The sequence below is a fragment of the Cygnus olor genome, chromosome 13 (assembly GCF_009769625.2).
Source record: "Cygnus olor isolate bCygOlo1 chromosome 13, bCygOlo1.pri.v2, whole genome shotgun sequence".
NCBI lineage: Eukaryota > Metazoa > Chordata > Aves > Anseriformes > Anatidae > Cygnus > Cygnus olor.
This window is the reverse complement of record NC_049181.1, coordinates 1,621,789-1,641,497: the sequence shown is the minus strand read 5'-3', so window position 1 is coordinate 1,641,497 and position 19,709 is coordinate 1,621,789. Positions and strand designations below refer to the sequence as shown.

At 43.6% G+C, this 19,709-nt stretch overlaps 1 protein-coding gene across 4 annotated transcripts in view; it reads left to right on the top strand.

Moving 5' to 3' along the window:
• The first annotated feature begins 4,186 nt into the window (after positions 1–4,186).
• The window catches only part of LOC121077484 (fibronectin type-III domain-containing protein 3a-like), a 45,927-nt gene continuing 30,404 nt past the window's right edge, over positions 4,187–19,709 (top strand). Inside the window, exons 1-2 of one of the 4 annotated variants that reach the window (XM_040572756.1) lie at positions 4,187–4,402; positions 8,952–9,055. The gene's annotated coding sequence lies outside the window, so the exon portion shown is untranslated. Of the gene's footprint in view, positions 4,403–4,904; positions 5,361–8,951; positions 9,056–19,709 lie in introns of those variants that run through there. The other 3 variants (XM_040572755.1, XM_040572757.1, XM_040572754.1) reach the window with 3 other exon arrangements.

Sequence of the window (19,709 nt, the reverse complement as noted above, 5' to 3'; positions counted from 1 at the left end):
TGCTTCTGGGGTTCTATGGCAAAGAAATGGCAAATTCTCTGGAAGAGAGATGCCTGCACCTGTGCATGCAGAACAGGAGGCATGTTTCATCTACCTGTAAGGGAAACTCCTGCTCCCAGTGCCCTACAGGCTTTTCCCATTGTGCTTTTTTCCACATATACAGCACAGAGTGCTGTTTTGCTCTTGATGGACCAGATCCTCAGCTGGAGAAAACACTCCTAATTGCATTGGGGTGGATGGAGCCGTGCCAACACACACTGGCTGAAAACCTGCTCCATTATACACTGTTTACTTTTGAGGATCTAAGCACACACGCTTCCAACAAAGTTCTGTTTGATAAAAGTTTGTTTGCCAGGTTGCCTTGCCTTGGTCCCTCCTGAAAGTGTACACAACAGTATTTTGTATATAATAAGAGAAAATGAAGTGAATGTGTTCCAAGACCTTGTTTGCAGGTCCTAACGAACTCAAGAGATGGGCGGCTTTGCTAGACACTAGCTAAAATAACCACAGTCATAATTATTATTACCATGCAAGTATGGAAAAAAGAAGTTTTTATTATGGGCTGGAACTAGAAACCCAGAGCAGCTGCTAATCATCATGATAAGTGAGTTGTTGGCTTGGAGTTGTTTTTTTTTGTGTTTGTGTGTGTGTGTGTGTGTGTGTGTGTATCCGGGTATTTACTGTACCCGACTGCAAGCAGAGTTTTTTGTTACCCAGGCCTCTTGGTAACCTCTCAACAGGCCCCCCAAACCTTCCTGATGTGCAGTACGGAATACATTGTAATTGTAATATTCCTCTTACCTACCTTTTCTCCCCTTTCTTGTTGAAGGCTTCCCTTTTCCATTTCTTTACTTTCTTCCCCCACTTTTTTTGTTTGTTTGTTTCTTAGCTCACCTACAGCAACCGAATTAGCAAAGAAAAAATAAATTACAATTCCAAATTTTCTAATGGAAGAATGGGCATGTTCTTGGCACTGCTTCTCACCATTGTTTTGTTAAGACCGACTCTCCTTAACTCTCCTTTTCCATTCCAGAGACTGCCCTTCCTTTATAAGCCCATATTTCTTCCCATTTGTGCTCTCTTCCCTCCCTCCTGACTCATTTCCACTTCTCATTCTGGCTGTTTCTTTTCTCTTTCCTTTTTCTTCCTCCGAATGTTTTCTGATCTTCTGATATTCTGATGATTCTGCTATTTTTAATTCCTTCTTCCCAGGCCCGGATCTACCCCAGACCCAGCAGCATTAGTGTCTGTGCCTCTCTACCTTCTTCTCTAGACAGAAAGGACTGCCTGGGCAATCATTTCCTCAAATTCCAGCTTTTTCTAATCCCCTAGTGACTCGAGATGAGCACTGGTTGCCTTTGTGTGTGAAAGGTGGCGTCGCCACTGTCCTTGCACAGTTCTTATGGCTCTCCAGGAATTTCAAAATATAGTTCAATCTCCCTCCCCTTGACTCGATCCATTCTGTCCTGTAATTTTTGACCCTTCTAACCATGGCCTTCTTTCCAGGCAGTTTGGTCACTCTCCTACCCATGCCAAATATTTCTTCTGTACAGCTTTGCCATCTGGAACAGCCTGCATGCCTTCAGCCTCGCCGACTGGCCATATAGTTTCTAGTTTCAGCTGAAAAGAATTTTCCTTTACTGTCATCCCATAGCAATCTGAATGTCGGATGTAGGCAGCAAACATTCAGTCATTTATTTTCTGCGGTGTGGGAATAGTTCTCGTACTTGAAGCAATTTCAGTTTTAAAGGAGCCCTGGAGCTTGTGGAATGTGGGCAGTTTTTAGATCTTTCATCCTAAGTCTCACTAGCAACTGGCTACGGTTTCTGTATGCTTTTCCACCAGACATCCTATTTGCTGGAATTGCCAGTGAATACCTTGCTATTACAAAAAATATATTTAGAAGGGAAAATTAAGGGGGAAAAATGATTTTAATGAAAGGCAGGAAGGAAAGGAAAAGGATTTTTCTGAGTGCTTAAATACTGCATTATTACCTACAAAGGAATTCTTGTAATAATCAAAGCTGGGAGGTCCAATAGCCTTCAGTGCAAAGAATGCTCAGCATTCACCCCCAAAAACCTTCTTTATTCTGGATATCAGACATAGTATGCTCGTGATGGGGAATCAGACCTCCGTATATCACACAACACCAGTAGTCGTAACTTCTAAGGTTTAGCTGGCAACGAATAAATACTGAGCCTGCAAATTCAAAATAGTCCTTGAATTACTGCCTCGTATTCAAACTTCCAAATCACATCCTGATGGGTCTCTTTCAGAGATCTCCCCAAAGTACAAATATTTCACTTCAGAAACGAAATCCCCGGGGCACTAGATACGCTTCACTGCAGATTAGCTAGAGCCTGTGGAGTTATAAGATTCCTGAGATGGAGTGCTGAAGATTCCAGGAATTCTCTCAAAGGTGAAATGATTAACCAACCTTTCTTTTGTTCCCAGAGCACAACAATGCAGAAAGCAGGTCTGTATTCACTGACTCCTGTGCTAGACTTATCTTCTACCATATCTGAAGTGTTCACAAGCCTTAAAACTGAGTTGGAATTAAAGAATCTCATTTCAGAATTATTTGTGAAATCAAGCTGAATATTAGTGATGAAAGTAAGACATGACTTAGAGCAGCAGCTTATTTTTCCGCTGAATCTTTTTCTGGAGATTTCAATCTATTTAATGGGCATAAATAATTATAAATGTATCTTTGACCACAATAAATCTTGCGATGTGCTGATCCACACTATTCCACAGGGCAAAAGCACTGCTCCTTTTCTGTACCAGAATCAGGCCAGTGGTCACATGTGAGCATTAAAATTTTTGGAAGCAGTAGAAAGAAGAAGAAAATTCAGGGCATAGACCATGACAGAGCTTTTGCCAATTATCTTGTCAGGAGGAAAAGGTTGCCCCTCTTCTCCACCTGGAATTGGCCATTGACCCAGCTACCAAATTTTGCTTTTCAGACCAAAAAGTATAGTGCAATGAGCTGCTCAGATAAAGAAGCTCTCATATCTTCTGAGCTCAAATAAACAGGGGTGAGGGCACAGACCACAATGAAAAGGTAACGGGCTCCTTGCAAGAGGCATCTTTTAATGTGCCCACGGAGTTACTCTGCAAGATACCTGCTCTCAGTGCTGCTTACAGCACAATTGACCCCTCTTCTCCCCCAAATGAATGTAAAGGAGCTTCATTCAAAATCTTTAGTGAAGTTTTACTGAAGATCAAATGCAACAGAAGAGAAGAAAAGGGATAACACTGCAGCAAGTGCCCATCACACGACACAACCTGATGATGATTTGATCTGTACTTTGCTTGATTTGCAGAGAACATACTATTTTAAGTAGAATTAATTGTGAAGTTATGTTGTTTTGTGGCATTTATTTAACAATACAAGTTATTAGTTATCTGGAAAATGAGCAGAAGCCACCACCTCCGGCCTCCCTTAACACTGCTTGCTTATTTACAAGATGGATAGTTTATTTTGGTCCTGTTCAGCACGGGCTGTCCAGTATGTCACATTAACCACTTCCACTAGTCTCAAGAGAGAAATTCTCTGGCATAAAGGAACAATTTCTTCTATTCATTACAAAACTTCCTATACTCATTAAAAACGTATCTAAGATCCACCCAGGGGTAAGTACGTGGCAGCTCATTTTGAAAGGCGTTTTTTTGTCTGTTATATAATTTGCATCTAAGCCTTGAGCTTAACTTTTCTTCAACGCTGGCGTGACTGGTGGTTTACTCGGGGCTCTTGTAAGAACCCGGCCAACAAATTTATTTTGCACCCGCGCAGACACCGAGCCCAGGCTGCGCCCAAGTGTTCCTTGACCTTCGCTTCGGCTTTAAAACGCCAAAGGGGGTTAGAACACTGCAGGTCGAGGCTTCGGTGCTGCATGTGGCCCGTCCGCTTTGCAGCACGGGGGGTGTGAGGTGTGAAGCCCCATCCCCAACCCTATCGAATCCCCAACCCCATCCCCATCCCATCTCCATTCCCCAACCCCTTCCCACCCCCAACCCCTTCCCCATCCCTAACCCCATCCCGATCCCTGTCCCAACCCCATCCCCACCCAGGCTCCCCTCCCGGGGGCAGCCCGCTCCCCTCCTGTCCCCCCGCAGGCCCCGCCCCCCCCCCCCCCCATCGCTGAGGGCCGCGGCCACCTGCGCGCAGCCGCCGCCGCCCCCCCGCGCCTCTTTTGGGCGGCAGCGGGCGGCCGCGGACCTCCGCTCGGCCGGGCCGTGGGTTGCCGCGCCCGCCCGCCCCGCTCCGCTGCCGCTCCCGCCCCTGCCCTGTCCGGCCGGCCGGCGGCGCAGGCGCAGCGGCCGCATTCCATCATGGCGGAGCGCTCCGTTGGCGGGCGGCAGCGGCGCGCCTGAGGCGGGGGCAGCGGCGCCGCGCACGGTCAGTGCTGCCGCGGGGCCCGCGGCTCCGGGGCTCCTCGCTGGGCTCCGGGCCGGCGGCTGCCTGGGCGGGGGCGGCGGGGCTGGGACGGGACGGGACGGGATGGGATGGGATGGGGGAGAGTGGCGGCGGCGGCGGCTCCCCGCCCGGGGCGGCCGCGGTGCGGGGCAGCGGGAGCCTGGGGGCCGGGATGGGGCCGGGGCTGGGCTGCGGGGGTTCCGGAGTGGCGGTGGCGCTGTTCCCTGGCAGCCCCGGTGCCCCCCGGGTGGGGCGCGGTGTGTTGGGGTGGGCTCCTGGCTCCCCGCGCTCTCCCTTCCCTCCTCGCTCAGCGCCCCCGGCCCGCAGCCCCCCCCCCCCTCCCGCCCCGCCCCATCGCGCCCCCTCCCCGTGTGCCCCGGGTCCTTCCCGGGGGCTGAGGGGGCCGCGAGCCGAGGCCGTTCCCCCCGCCGCCCCCCCCGCCGTTCTCCCCGCTCGGCCGCCGGAGCCGCTGCCTGCGAATGCCACGTCGCCTTCTGCCTGCGCTGCCTGTTCCCCTTGAGCGAGCCGGCTCCAGACGCCTCCCCCCAGCTCCTGCCGGGCTCGGGCAGGGGGAGGTCAGCGAGGCCTGGGGGGGCCCGGCTGCCCCCCGACCCTCCTTGGGGCACGGTGGAGCTGGGGGACCCCGCTGCGGCCGCTTCTCAGCTCACCTCATTTACTGCCTCCTGCACGGGGCTCCTGGCTGCGGCCCTACACGGTCGCCTTCCGACTGGGGGAATCTCTAGGGGTTTGCAGCCCCCAGCCCTAGCAGCCCCTCTCCACGAGCAGCACGCCGCGAAATCTCATTTTGCCGAGCCCTAACGCCTCGCTGGCAGGTGGATTTGCTTCCTTCCCCAGCTGATCCCTCGCTTTTGTGCCTTGTGTTTAAAACTTGCTGCTCAGACCTCTTGTTGGAGCGATGGAAGTTTTCTGCAGGGCTAACGTACGTACGTACTTTGGTAGCTGGGGCTATATTAAGTTTCAGTTTCTATCTATTCTTGGAATAATTTGTCTCTGCTCTGTCCCGTGGCGGTGAGGTTTTCAGCGTTGTCAGTCATCCCGTGCTTCACCTGGTGCCTAGTTGTGAGCATGGACGCAGTGCCACTGCAGCCAAGTTCTTGGATGGTCCGCTGTGCCTGCTGGCGTGCCGATAGCTACGTGCCTATCACCTGTGATTCCTACTGCATCTTTAATTTATTTATCACTACAAAACCTGGTCCGATAGGGAAATACTATCTCAGTCACAGATGGAAAGACTGAGGCACAGAAATATTTATGGCCCAAGGTCACACAGGAAGTATGTGGTGAGGCAGGGAATTGAATCTAGATTTCCTGAGACTCAGATTAGTATTTTAACCAAGGAAGCATCCTCTCTGTATTTTAAGCCAGTAAATTGTCCTTGGAGTTAATAGCCAGCATGAAAGGGAGTACTCTGTGTCTTGTGCGGTATCTTTGTGAGCAAAAAGCAAAATCCGGGTGGCTTCCCACGCTTGCATTCCTTTTTCCTGTTTTATGTAATTTGTACGCGAAAAAGGATAAGGTGGTAGAATAGGAAAGATGTTGACTTCTCAAGACTGTGTGTAATCATGCGTGCTGAAAACCAGCCAGCTATTACGCCGTCCTCTCGTTTAGGTCTTGGTACCTTATCGTGTTCCAAATCCCTGAAAGTTTTGGAATGCTGTTGTTGTCTGGGAATAATTTATTGTTAGCTAGAATCAAATCTCATATTCCGTACAGCTGAGTTGAAAGCAATCTACCGTTCATTGGATCGGAGCTTGTGATTTTTAACGCAGCAGCCCCTGAATAAACAGAACTTGTGTTGACTGTCTTAGACGTCTCCTGGAGCAAGCTATTACAAGTCATTCGTTCACTTGTAGGCTCGGTGCTGCTGCACCGAGTTGTTGAAAAACTTGGCCTTAACTGTAATTATTCCATTTTGTTGTCAGAGCGCTGCTTAATTTCAACTTCTCGGGTTCTTTATCTGCACAGATACATACTACGAGCTGTTTTCATTCCCGTTATGTAAGGATCGCTTATTTGTCTTCGTGAAGTTCCCTAGTTAATTTCACTGGAGTGTTTTAGATGCCAACAGTTTTGAAGAATCGAATGGTTTAAACCCGTAATTCCTGGCGTGTTCACCTTTAGAGAGAATAAAGATAACTTTGCCTACACAAATCTGTTTCCTGCCACAGCCCTTGATCACAAACTGCATCTTTCTTTGATGTTGTACAGAAACCAAATTTGCAACAAAGTTGAATATAAATGCTCTATATAACACTTTTAACGGTCTTTTGTTTGGGTGTTTTTCGGAGGCTTGCATTTGCATCGAGTTGATGGTGTGGGCTGTCACACCCATACCAGCGCTCTTTCATCTTTTATATTTATTTTTAGAAAAGGTTTGGTGGGTCCTTAAAAAGAGGATTTCATGTGTACTGTGCAGACAGTAAAAATTCTAGTGTTGTGCTCGCGAGAGCGCCTGACCTTAGCACCCCCCGGAGTCTGGTACGCTGGGGCTGTGTAGGTATTTGAAGACCCATTTGTACACCCACTATTAAAAATGGTTTGGAATCCCTTCGGATGAACTTCACGCAAATTTAAATGCGCATTCAAGGTTGGAAGACCGAAGCCAGGGCTTTTATTTGATGACCTGCCATTTCTCCCGCTTTGAAGACTTCTCGTCAAACCGTAGAAGTGCACTTGTGGCTTTTAAGAAAATACACAGCTGGGAAGGCATTCCTACGATATTTCACGACTTTGATGCAGAGTACTGTAAGAATGCTTTCCTTAGTTATATATTGTCTTGTTTGCCTGTCATCATTTTATGTGGACAGAGAAGAATTTTAAATTTACCTCTGAAAGCAGATGAGAAAACCCCACCGTTAGCTGTACTGCAACGGTCAAGAGAGTAGAGGTAAAAAATAGTATTTCTCGCTTCTAACTTTGGTACGTCTCAAAATGATCCAGCCTGAACTATTGGTATTCAAAATTGTGGTTGCTCGCTGCTCCAGTTTCAAGGCTGGTGAATACCGGAGAAGTAACCTTTTCATTTTTTCACCTGTTTTTAGCAAGTTGTCATGAAGCTTACCAAGGTCAAGATGGTTAGTTTTCAGCTGTTATCTTTGCTGCAAGCCAGACCTTAACTGAAAAGTTTTGGATTCCTGAGTGAGGAGCACACACTGAACCCTTTATTGCATTCTTGAAGAGCTTATTGTAAAAGCAGCGATAATTTATTCTTTCAGTGGTGCTAACACAATCCTTTCTGTGTATTGACCAGCAAAGACAGACCACTGGCTCAGCGCCCTTAGTCTGTTTCAATCTTAATGTAAATCTGCTATTGTTCCGAATATCTTGATTGATGTGCAAAAATGCCTCTGTTTGCGCAGGATTCACTTTCCAGCACCGGGGCCCGATGCTTTATATCTTTTTGTCCATGTCTCGTTAAAAGTAGTTCAGGAGGACACGATGAGGCTGCGACTTGGGCAACATCTGCGGCTTCGCGACAGTATCACCTTTCTGGTGGGAGCAACAATGGATCTGCTGTGTTAGCAGGAGGAAGCTGCGGGAGCCGTGGCTGGCTCGGTGCAAAGTTAGCCAGCGTAGTCTAAACTATTTCAATGAGCTCCGGGGGCACTGATTTCTTGCTGAAGTCTGGTAAAGCTGCAGGACACACAGGCCTGTGCCACAGCTTTAGAAAAAACATACCGTGAACTGACAAATATTTGTCAGACTCACTAAATTTGGAGACCCAAAACGGTGCAATTCACGTTCCTCAGTGTGCAAACGGTTTAGGAACTGGAGTTTGGTACTCAACCCAGTGCCACGAGAGAGCTGATGATTTTTACACCATTAAATGTAAAATCTTGAATGGCGTTGGTGACTGCTGAAGCCATCCACTCATTACCTGCTCCTGGTGGCGCAACGTGGAACGGTTTCTAGAATAAAGCTGTGCTGCACCGTAACAGTAAACTGTGACCGTATTTTCCGGATTGTACAATTAATCAGTTTTCAGTGTACCCTATCAGAGGGTAAATATGTTCCTGGTAATTTCAATTTGGACAAATCTACATACTGTTTGGAAATTGACTCTCTCCCCTGCCCCCATTATTGTCATATAGAGGAACAGAGCATTGAGCAAACACCTAAGTAAATACACTCACTGGCCGCAGAACGCGCTTCATACGGGAAGCATCATCGTTGCATTCAAGTTCCTTCTCACGGATTAGATCATAGTGTAAGCAGTGGAGTGTCTTTGGCTAATATGGCATTAAATGTATGTGCAATATGTTTACACAGTTGTCAGGTTTTGCATTCTGTACACAGAAAGGCTGTGAAAGGTCTTTTGGTTCTTTCACAGCGGAGTCTTCCTTGAGTTTTATTTGCAGAATATAGTGGAGTTGATCATTGGCTGTTCGCTGATAGCTTTTGCTCTTTTGTTCAACCTTGTTTTCTGCATGGTTTTCTTTTCTCTCCTTAAGACTTTGTGCTTGCCAGTTGCTAAAAAGAAAATTACTATTACATTTTTTCTTGTCTACAGAAAGAAGACTGAAGGACAGTACAGCACCTTGTTCATATTACAGCAGGCACTGACCGTGTACCATTCATCAGCAGGAGCAATTTCAAGACAGGAGAGTGACAACGGTAATTAGACATCATTTACTGTTCTCCCAGATTTTATGAGGCTTTTTTTTCTGTAAGTCATTTTAAGGTGAAACAATGTACAAGTATTGGATGGACTTTTAGGCTTAGGGGCTGAGGACTTTTTTTTTCCTTCTTTGGTTCCCCCCCCCCCTTTTTTTTTTTATAGAAATTACTGGGTAACATTATCAAAGAAAAAATGAGTTAGGGAAGGAAGAACTGATAGAGTTCTTGAGGTAAGAAGAGGCTCAGTATTTCCACATAAGCGTTATTGATTTTATAATGTAGCAACCTTATCTTTATTTTGGCATTAATCTCACACTCCTTCCCCCAGATGGAATTTTTGTCTTAATGAGACTTGCATAATTGGCCTTTGTATAAAGAAAGTAAATTCTGTTTTTAGCAAAAGGCATTTCCTGTATAGAAAACAGTTCAAATGAGTGGTTGCTTACCGATAAGTGACCAACTGGATGGCATTACTTAGATACATTGAGCTCATGAAATTGAGCTGTTTGGTCATGGAATAGATCAAGTCATGGAATTGATCTGTCTGTTTAAAAAAAAAAAAAAAAAGGCAGAAAACTGCCATCAGTACGATGTGCATGTTTTTTTCTTGAGACCAAGAACTCCACAACTTGCTTATTTTTTTAATGAAGGTTCTTGTGAATTATATTCTCTCTTACAAAACGGTAAGGCCCTTACTAAACCATGGCAATTGCTTTCTTTAAAAAAAAAAAAAAGCCAAAAGTAAAGACAAGTTTTCGAAGCTGTTGGCTAAACAGTGTATTTTACGTGGAAAGAGAATAAGCAGCTCCAGTATAAAATACTTGGGGGGGGGGGGGGGGGGGAAATCACCTTTTTAATGTAAAGACGCAAAGTAGTTTTTTAATTTTGTAAAGAATTGAAGTATGTCCTGAAGGCCATAATCACGTTTTTCTAAAAAGAACTTCTGCTTATAATGCAAAAGTGCCTGTTGCAAGGGTGGAGGTCTGATCTTTAAGTCATGTATGTGAATTCATGTATCACTATCTATTTGCCAGTTAGAAGAGCGCATTTGTTAATATTTATCAGAATGGCTATCCATCCATCCTGCACAACCATCACGTAGTCATTAATTAGCCCTATCCTTTGAAAAACTTTTGATTGCGTTTGTGACGTTGGCTGCCATGTAGCTTACAACAGGGTGAAATTGCATTTTTGTGTTGCGTCAAATCAACGTAGAATAGTGTGTGATAGCAAATACATCATTAAATACAAAACAAATCTTTGGTGAAAAGTTAAGTGCCTTGTGAGCAAATGGATTTTTTTTCACAAGATGTGATAAAATAACGTGGTCACTTTTTTAATATTACTTTATAGTCTTCTGGAGTTGAATGTGTATTTTGGGAGAAAACAGTCTAACCAGTGAAATACATGCTTCATCTCAATTTATAAGCATTTTTCTCAACTGTTTAAAATCTTCTAGTAAATTTCTTCAACATTGATACCTCTTTAATGGGGATCAGTTGCTCTCAGTTCTGCTTTGTGAGGTCTTAGTCTCCCAAATGAGGGGCAGTGTCCTGTGCCCTTAATATATAACTTCAATTAGGATGATCATACCACAGTTAGTTGAAGGAATAAAGACAGCCTTTTAGTATTCCCATAGATTTGCGAATATCTATATTAAAAAAATGAGTATTTGATTGCACCTCCAAACTTGTTGCAGTTCAACCAATAAATCCAGGTACAGAAGCAGATGACTTTAGTGTATTGCCATGCATCAGGTGAATTGTGTTAGATCATTTTATGCATGCTCCTGGCCTGTCACGAATGCTGGGTGAAGTGTTGTTTAAGACTTGCTTATGATCTCATACTTGCATTTTGTCTTGCATTTTCTGTGAGCTAAAAAAACGCACATTCTGTTACCGTGAGACTGCTCAGATGTGGTAATTTAAGTAATTTATTGGTGTGTTTTTAGCCCTTGGTTTAAGTATAATCTGTTTTAACAGATTACACTAACATCTGTTAACATTATTAACATCTGTTTTATTTTATTATTTATTATTTATTTATATTAACACCTGTTTTAATTTGGTCTGCTGGGCAGCTAAAGCATTACATCCTGAGCCTCTTCTCGTGTTGTGCAAGTAAGCCTTCAGTTGTGCAAGTAGGCCTTCAGTTTGTGTATCAAAAATTTTTTTCTTTGCTTGAAGGTTGCATAATCTTAAAATTGTAAAAATGCTTTGTTTTCACTGTATCATTGTTCTTGGGTTTGAAGACATATGTTGTAAGAGTTCTTAAATTCAAAAAGCTTGTTTGTATCAATCTATCGATAGGTTGCATCAAGAACATTTCTGATTTCCAGAAGCAGATTGAATCAGAGCTAGTGGAAAACCAGCCTGTGCTCTCCTTAGTGCCTACAGAAACCTGCTTGTTATTACTTTTGTGAAGTCCTGATTTTCCTTCACTTCTGTTGGATTAGACAACAGCTGACCGATCTGACCGGTCTCGTGGTAGAGAGCCTTTCCTGGAAATGGGGTTGTTGCTGTTGTTTTTAATGATCTGAATGATTGCTTCCTCTCAGTCAAGTTAAAAAAAAAAAAAAAAAAAGTTCAAGGTTTGGATTGTGTTTGTATCGCGCTGGCTGTAACAGCTTTGTGTGTCTGCCATCCCACGCTGTTCCCTAGGTTAGTTCAGGATGGGTATTACGTGGGTCAGGCACTGGAAGGGCCCGAGCTTTGGTGCTGTAACCGAAGGAGGTTTCGTTGGCTCGGGACGCTGACTTCCCTGTCTGCATGCAGCACGGCGTGGCGTGTTTGATGTCTGGAAATGTGTTGTATGGGACCAAGTAGGTCAGCCGTGCTCAGGGTGCGCTTCGCTAGCTGGTCCTCCACCAGCTCTCATTTGAAGATTAAAGAAAAGCTTTTAGAAGTACCTGGGTATTTATTCCTCGCTGTGAGTTAGGGATTCCTCCCTGAACAGAGGAGGCTGAGGTGAGCAAGGTGCTGTGCGATATTTATGTTCCTCTTGTGGCAGAGCTGTCTGTACGTACAATAGCTATTGCTTTGGATTTTTTCTGTTCTTTGAAACAACGCTTCTTCCCCTGAAAATAAAGAAGATTGATAAATATAATGTTTCTTCTGGAGGGGAAAACGTTACTGTAAAAAGGGATTCAACTTCACGTTCCACTTCAAGACCGAATATGTCCCACGAGGAAGAACCGTACTTGGTTATCCAGGTACTTAACCTGAATTTCAGAATCTCAGCATATGCAGCTCCTGTAGAAACTTGCATTTCCCATCTCGTAAATCTTGGCACCATTTTAAACATTTTGCTTCATCTGTTCAGTTCTGCAGTTACTTAAAGCTGTAAACACAGCTACCTTGGGGGGGACTGATGGTTTCTCTGTGGCTCTTACTGCTTATCATCAAGGTGTGGAACAGTTTCTCCTGTTTTCAGGTACATAATAGGGCCTGTGCTTTTAAGAGTGTGCTGTTGTCTTTCTACAGCTGTGTGTATTTTTTTTCAGAGCAGTGCCCTATTAATTTTCCAGCTGTTCTTTACCACTGGTAACGTTATGACCGCACCGTGAGTCCTGTTGATGCTGTCATTACTTTTGTTCCCTTTGTAGGGTTTTCATTTCTCATGGTGTTTTTTTAATCAAATTTTCATTTCAAAGACATGCTCTACTTCTTGTGACTCTGATCAGAAGTTTTCCTGGCTCATGCATTTGTTTTTCAGTGGACTATGTTGTATGCTACTTCCATAACTCTAAAGTCACTTAGACGTTTGGGTATAGCGTTTCAGTGGTCGGTTGTTAATGGGTAAATAAACTGGTTTGCATCAGGGCCTGAACAACCTGACCAATGTTTTGAAATTGAGGGGACACAGTTTCACATTTAGAAAATTATGTTATTATGTTGCAGTTATTAGAGGCTTTTTCACATAAGCCTGAAAATGTCATGCTTTGTTCAGCTTCAGGGCGTTAAAAGGAGCAGCTTAGCTTCTGCCAGAACATCTCATCTTCCCGGCCAGTGGAAAGAAGCAGTCAGTTTTGCTTCTGACTTCAGTTGTTTGTTGTTTTTTTTAACTGCACCGATACAGCTGAAAAATGTCTGAATCCCGTTCCTTTCTTGAAGTTGAAATAAGAATGAAATGCTTTACGGGCTCTGTCCTTGAGCACTTCTGGGAGCAGGAATGGGACCTTTCAGGAACTCCTGGCTTTCGTTTGACGGGGCTGGCCACTTCAGAAGCAGCACAAAAGTGCTTAGGATATGAGCCTGCTTTGCTGGCGATAAGATAGAAAATGTAAACCAACTAAAACAGTAAAGGAAAATACCTAAAAGCAGCGCAGTGTTTGCCTCATAGAAACTGTAAACACAAACTCGATAGGCCTCAAAAATCAATAATTAGGAAAATTATAGCATGATCAATGAGCATATTGTTAAATAAGTCAAATCAAGTCAAATCTAATACACTGTGAGTGTCAGCAGGTACTTTCTCCTGTGGTGGCAGTTCGTAATGGTGGGGTTTGTCTCCTGGAGAGCAGCTGGGGGCTCTGCCCGCAGTGGGACGGGGCTGTGGCGCTGTAGGGTGAGCGCTGCCCTTCAGGTGCTTTTGCCTTCTTTCCTTCATGGACCAGGGGGCTCTGAAATCTTAAGGCATGAAGATCAGGATATAAAGCAGTCTGTAAGTGCTAAGGGCAGTTGGTTGTATAGTTTTTATTAGAGGGTGGAGGGAAGCATTTTTTTTTATTGCTTTCCTGGCACTGTTGCATCAGGAACCTGATCCGGATTGTTAAGGGAGGATGAAAATTGATCCTGTCACTCGTGGCAGAGTTCCCATGTGTCTTGGTCTGCTGTATCTGCTGTTTCTCTGGTTTTAGGGAGGGTTTTTTCTTTGGTGGCTGTGTCATGAGGACTCCCCATTTAACATTAATATGATCTTAATATTCCTTCAGTGATGATTTCTATGGGCAGTCAGGTCTTAGAGTACCCTGAGAGGTGGGCATTAATACTTAACTTAATCATTGTTAGCAAAAAAAAAAAAAAGTGTCCCCTAATTTGCTGATTGCCTTTTCTCCCCTGCTCTCATACAGAGCATTTATACCTTGGGTTTCCCCCCTCCATGGGTCCTTCTTGTCAGTGGTCGCAGGAGCCAGCTGGCTTTCTGCAGCTTTTGGGATGCTGCTCGCGGTCCTTCTGGCAACCGGCCTCATGTGTCTGATCCTCAGATGGCTTGGTGAGGGCTGGAGGACTAGCCGGGCTGGTACAAGGTTTATAGTCACTTCTATATTTTACCATGGAAACCATTAGCACTGCTTGGGAATAAGCATTTAAGGAACAGTGAAAGTTTCTGGGAAACACAGGGAAATGTTTGGGTCTCTGTAGAGCTACCTCTACCTATCTGTGGCCTCTTCAGGTAGTCCCGGCCCTGCCTTTGAAAGCTCTCCAGCGACACAATTTTTACAGTTGTCACTTTGGATGTGGACCTAAGCAGAAACACTTCTTGGGTGATGGCAGTGGCAGTGAAATGCTGAGGTTAGGGGATTCGCATCTTTTTCCACATGTAAAGCAAATAGTTCCCTACCAGGGCATCCGCAGCAGTTTAGGTGTTGTCACTTTTTCAGGCATCAACGTAAAAAAAAGATGTGAAGAGTTTCCAGAAGAAAACATTTGATGCAGCGTGCTGAAACCACGTACTGTGGAGCTGGGTGTGTGATTTGTTGGCATTCTTATTGTTTCATGATAAAAAAGCCTTACCTAGGTCAAAATTGCTCGTACCTAGGTCAAAATTACATCGTTTTTTTCACTGCCCTAAGTATTAAAAATGTCTGAGCGAGCACGTTTGTAGGGTAAGTCATGAAGAGTTTTCAGTATCAAAGTTGTGGTGCCCTCCTGGATGGAAGCCAGACTTCACACAGGATGGTGCAGACAAATTCACTGGGGTGTCGTTATAAATTATTCCCAACATTTTAATCAAAACATATATTTAGTTTTGAACAGATGACTGTTATGGAGTGATGGTGGTCTCTTCAGAGCTAAAATTGTAACTGAGCTTCTGTTAAGCCTGATTCTGTTAGGTCTCTCACTCCCTTAATCTTGCTGAAAGTAAACCGATCCACCTAGAATGTCTCATGTGTGGTCCTGTGGCAGAGGAGAACTATTTTAGGATCGGGATGATATCTTAAACACCTTGTTAGTACTGTTTATTTGAAAAACTTGGGTGGGAGAAGGTAGCTTGTATCTTTTTTTTTTCCTAAATGTTTCCTACCTCAAATTTGCATGGGGCATACATGTCAGATCTGGAGGGGTTAGTTTTAAAATTCATAAATCAGGTTTGATCTTTTTGACGAGGTTATTCCTTAGCCTGAGGTTGGGGACTTTGTTTGTTTGTGTATTTTGTTCTTTTTAACAGCCTTTAGAGATCATGGATGCAAACTTTGACAGGCTGGAGAGTATTTAAAACATCCGTAACTCTTAGTTTGCAAGAGTCTGGAGTGTGAGGCATGGAAGTATCTCAGCATTTGCTTTGTATCAGAGTGCATGAACTTCATATATGTGTGTCCACAGATCTAGTTCTATACGATACTATTTTCCAAATGTAAAAGTAATTAACAAAATATGTTGCTTGTAAAGAGGATTTTTCCCCCACTTAGTGGAAATAAATATACACTACGTAACACATAAAAGTATAATAATATATATAAAACAACGATTATTAATTACATTAATACAGAAAATATAATTAAGGCTTTTGGTTTTGATACAATAGTGTTTTAAATAAATAGCAGTATAATAGTAGTTTACTTCCTGCAATGACACAAACTTTTGCTCAGACTAGAAGGTTGCATGAGGCAGCGAACCTAGAAATCAGGAAGTCTGAGCTAAATTTCTTGCTGACCGTCAGACTTCCTCTTTGGTCTCGGATACATTGTTCTTTCTACTTCAGGCTTACTGTATTTAAAAAAAAAAAAAGCTCCATTTAATTAATAAGGTCCTTGAAATAGGAAACTTTCTCATATTAAATCCACCACTTACTATGATAAAAATACAGTCTTTGTGATATCTTATGTGTGGGCTTATAAACTTTCTTACTATTTATGAAATCTGTTCAGTTTCTTCTCTGGAAAGCGGAATGAAGCTGACCCATTTCTTCCCACAGTGTTCTCTTCCTGCATTTAGTATACGTTAGTGTATGTATGAGGCCTTTCTGGAGAGAAATTTTTAAAATACTAGGATAATATTTTAACGTGAAATAACAGGATTTCTAAGACTTTATAAGTATATAACACTGCTACACATTTGCACAATAAATCTCATTCTATGAGTGTGATTAAAGCATATAATTCCAATAAAAATATTTTTCAATATGTGAAGTTTTTATTTTGTGCAGAGTTCTAAAAAACATTTAATAAATATACAACCTTTTCTTCATTTTTATGAACCCTGTACATAACTGCAAATTCATTGTTACTGCTTAAAAAAAAAAAGCCTGTAAAATTGTTGATGTGCTGTTGGTGTTTCCTGGTAACTGTTCCAAAATTCGTGATGAGATGGAAGTGGTGCCTTTGTAGAGAAAAATGTTTCCACTTGCTGTTCCAGTTTTGAAGTTTTCTGTTGCATCGTTCAGATGGAGGTGACGGCGTGAGTTGGAGGTGGCACCTCATTCCAAGCTGCACACTGGCAAATGGCTAAATGAGCATTTGTAAACCTAATATGCAGTAAGCATTATTTCTGTTAGGTTTAGTAAGCTTTTGTTAATTGCCACCTCTGTATACATAAGCTGTTGTTAATAGCTACCCCAATATACTGGAATTGCATATTTCTTTCACGTTCTGATTTGAAACTATTTGAAATTTAATTTTCAAAATGTCTCGTGAAAATCCCTGATGTTTCCCAGACTTAAGGAATGAATATCGTATATCCTAAAGACCAGTTAGCTACCTGTGCTTTGCTGTGTGGCAAGCACAATAGTTATTTTTATGTAAATAAGGGCCCTGCTTTATCACGGAGGCGGTGACTTCAGATGGGAGTAGGCAGGAATCAATGAACACAGTTCAGTGTGGATCCTCAGCAGCTGGACGGGCTCCAGGATGATTGCAGCACTGGTGGAGAAGAATTTGGGCTGGAGAAAAGGGAAGGCCAATGTTTCAGTCTTGCAGAGCCTCTGCGTTTTTACTATGTCAGGAAGTGAGGTCAGGCACAGCCGCTGTATACTGTAATTGTTTTCTGGAAGGCTAGTCATTAAGATTTTCTGTTTTTCTTAGAAGCCTTTGTAGTGCAAGGCTGTCAGTGGAAAATACTGCATTTTTTTTTAATATGGTTAACATGATTAACCATATTACATTAACACAGTGTTGAATTACTCAGTGCTTCTCAGAGTATACTTCTAAAATATGAGCTGGTTTTATTTGTTTTAAAAAGCCTTAATATTCTATTTTGTCATACCCAGATATAGCAAAAGTCTGTTAGTATTAAGTAATTTGAAATCCATCTTTCAAGACTTTCATATGAACTAATATTCCTGGAAGTCTGGTAAATGATATTTGTAGGTATTAGAACAAAGTAACATTCATCTTAGGATCACAGAATGGCAGGAGTTGGAAGGGACCTCAAAGCCCACCCAGTGCCACCCCCTGCCATGGGCAAAACACTTCCCAAGAGCCCAGAGGGCCACCACTTGTCACCAGCTTCCACCTTGACATAGAGCAATCGTCCGCAACTCTGGCTGCGGCCATCCAGCCAAATCCAATTAATACAGAAACAAATGTGAGTCTTCAGTGTAACAAATTGATTACATTTATTCAACTATATGTCAATGATTACTGCAGAGTATTGAAGCAAATTCAATTGCTAATGCACACTTTTCCATCTTTTCACTTATTTGTATTCCAACTGAGATATTAGAATGAATTCAGGCAAGTTGCTGAATGTACACCCTGCCGTATGTTAAATTTTAATATATATTCTATTAGCTTTGTAAGATTAAAATACTTCAGAATTTTAGATGTATTTTTTCTTGAGCTACCTTTCTTGAAGGGGTGTTTCTGAGATGGTTAGTCCTGATGCTGCTTTTTAATGACCGCCGTGCTATATGGGCTTTAATCCATCCTCCAGGCCAAACAAGGGTGGGGAATGACCTTTAGCTGATGCATACTAGAAACCCCTGTAAAGAAATGAATCAGGCAAGAAGTATCCTTACAAAACATAACCTTTCTAAAAATTAATCTATTTAACTCCATGCTGACTCAAAAAAGATGCAAGGCATGATGACAGAGTTCCAGAAGATGCATCTCTAAATTCCGTTCTTGATTCTTATATAACGATTCACTATTAGTATATTCTTTGAAATGTGGAAAATGACAAAATTTGTCTAGTCCCTGATACTTCCAGAAATGGATTAAAAAAACAAAAATCCTAACTTTAGATTTTGCATATTAGTTTATTTTTAGTATAAACACTGAATTTTTAGTGCAGATGCTTTTGTTTATTTGGTTTTTTCCTCACTGCCCACTTGGATAGCTCGTAGTGATGATAAACTTAAAATGTCTCACTGCCAAGAACAGACCCTGGAAAATAGCTGTCTGAGCATTTCTTACCAAGATAGAAGTGACCAGCCCTCAGAGGTGGCCAGAGATGGTTTTTGGTTCAGTTCTACCTGCAGGCAATTCTTCCTCCTTTGGGCCACACACAGCTCACCAGCTGGGTTTGTCTGTCCAAGCTGACTTGTCTTGGGTTCTGGGTAAAACCAAGAGCCCAGAGAATGCCTGGGGACAGTGGCAGAGTTGGAGGGGAACTGTGAGTCTTGATTTGGTAGCACATTGGCCATGGGAGTTGTGGCTGGAGATCAGTTTGTGATTCTCAGATCTGCCGTTGTGCCCACGCAGTGCTTGTCCTCCACCTGCATCACTTGTCCTCCACCCTTCACAGCAGCCATGCAGCGTTACTTACCCTCCTGCTACTTTTGTGTTAAGAGTTGTGGGGCTGAGCTAGTCACAGAATAACCCAAGTTGGAAGGGACCTGCAAGGACCATTGGCTACACACAGCACCACCCAAAAATCAGACTCTATGTTTGAGAGCACTGTCCAAACGCTTCTTGAACTCCAGCAGCTCGATGCTGTGACCACTGCCCTGGGGAGCCTGTCCCAGTGCCCAACCACCTCTGGGTGCAGAACCTTTCCCCAACACCCAGCCTGACCCTCCCCTGTCCCAGCTCCATGCCGTTCCCTCGGGTCCTGTCGCTGTCCCCAGAGAGCAGAGCTCAGCGCCTGCCCCTCCGCTCCCCTTGTGAGGGAGCTGCAGGCCGCCATGAGGCCTCCCCTCGGCCTGCTCTGCTCTGGGCTGAACAAACCCAGGGACCTCAGCCACTCCTCACACACCTTCCCCTCCAGACCCTTCACCATCTTCATAGCCCTCCTCTGGACGCTCCCTTCTTTTACTGTGGAGGACAGCAGGGCTGGATGCCTTGCTGCTAGGTTAGCAGTAGAGGAGGTGTGGGTAACGGCTTTTCAAGATGCATTTCTACTTCTTTGGTTTGTTTTTCAGGAAATTGTGCTGACTGTGTAATAACTTCTCAGGGATTCTCTTTTACCCAAATGCCACCTGCTTCCTTGGATGAAATGGAGACTTTTGGGAGGTGAACCTGTTGATATCATGTTTGGGTGTGCTTTATTTC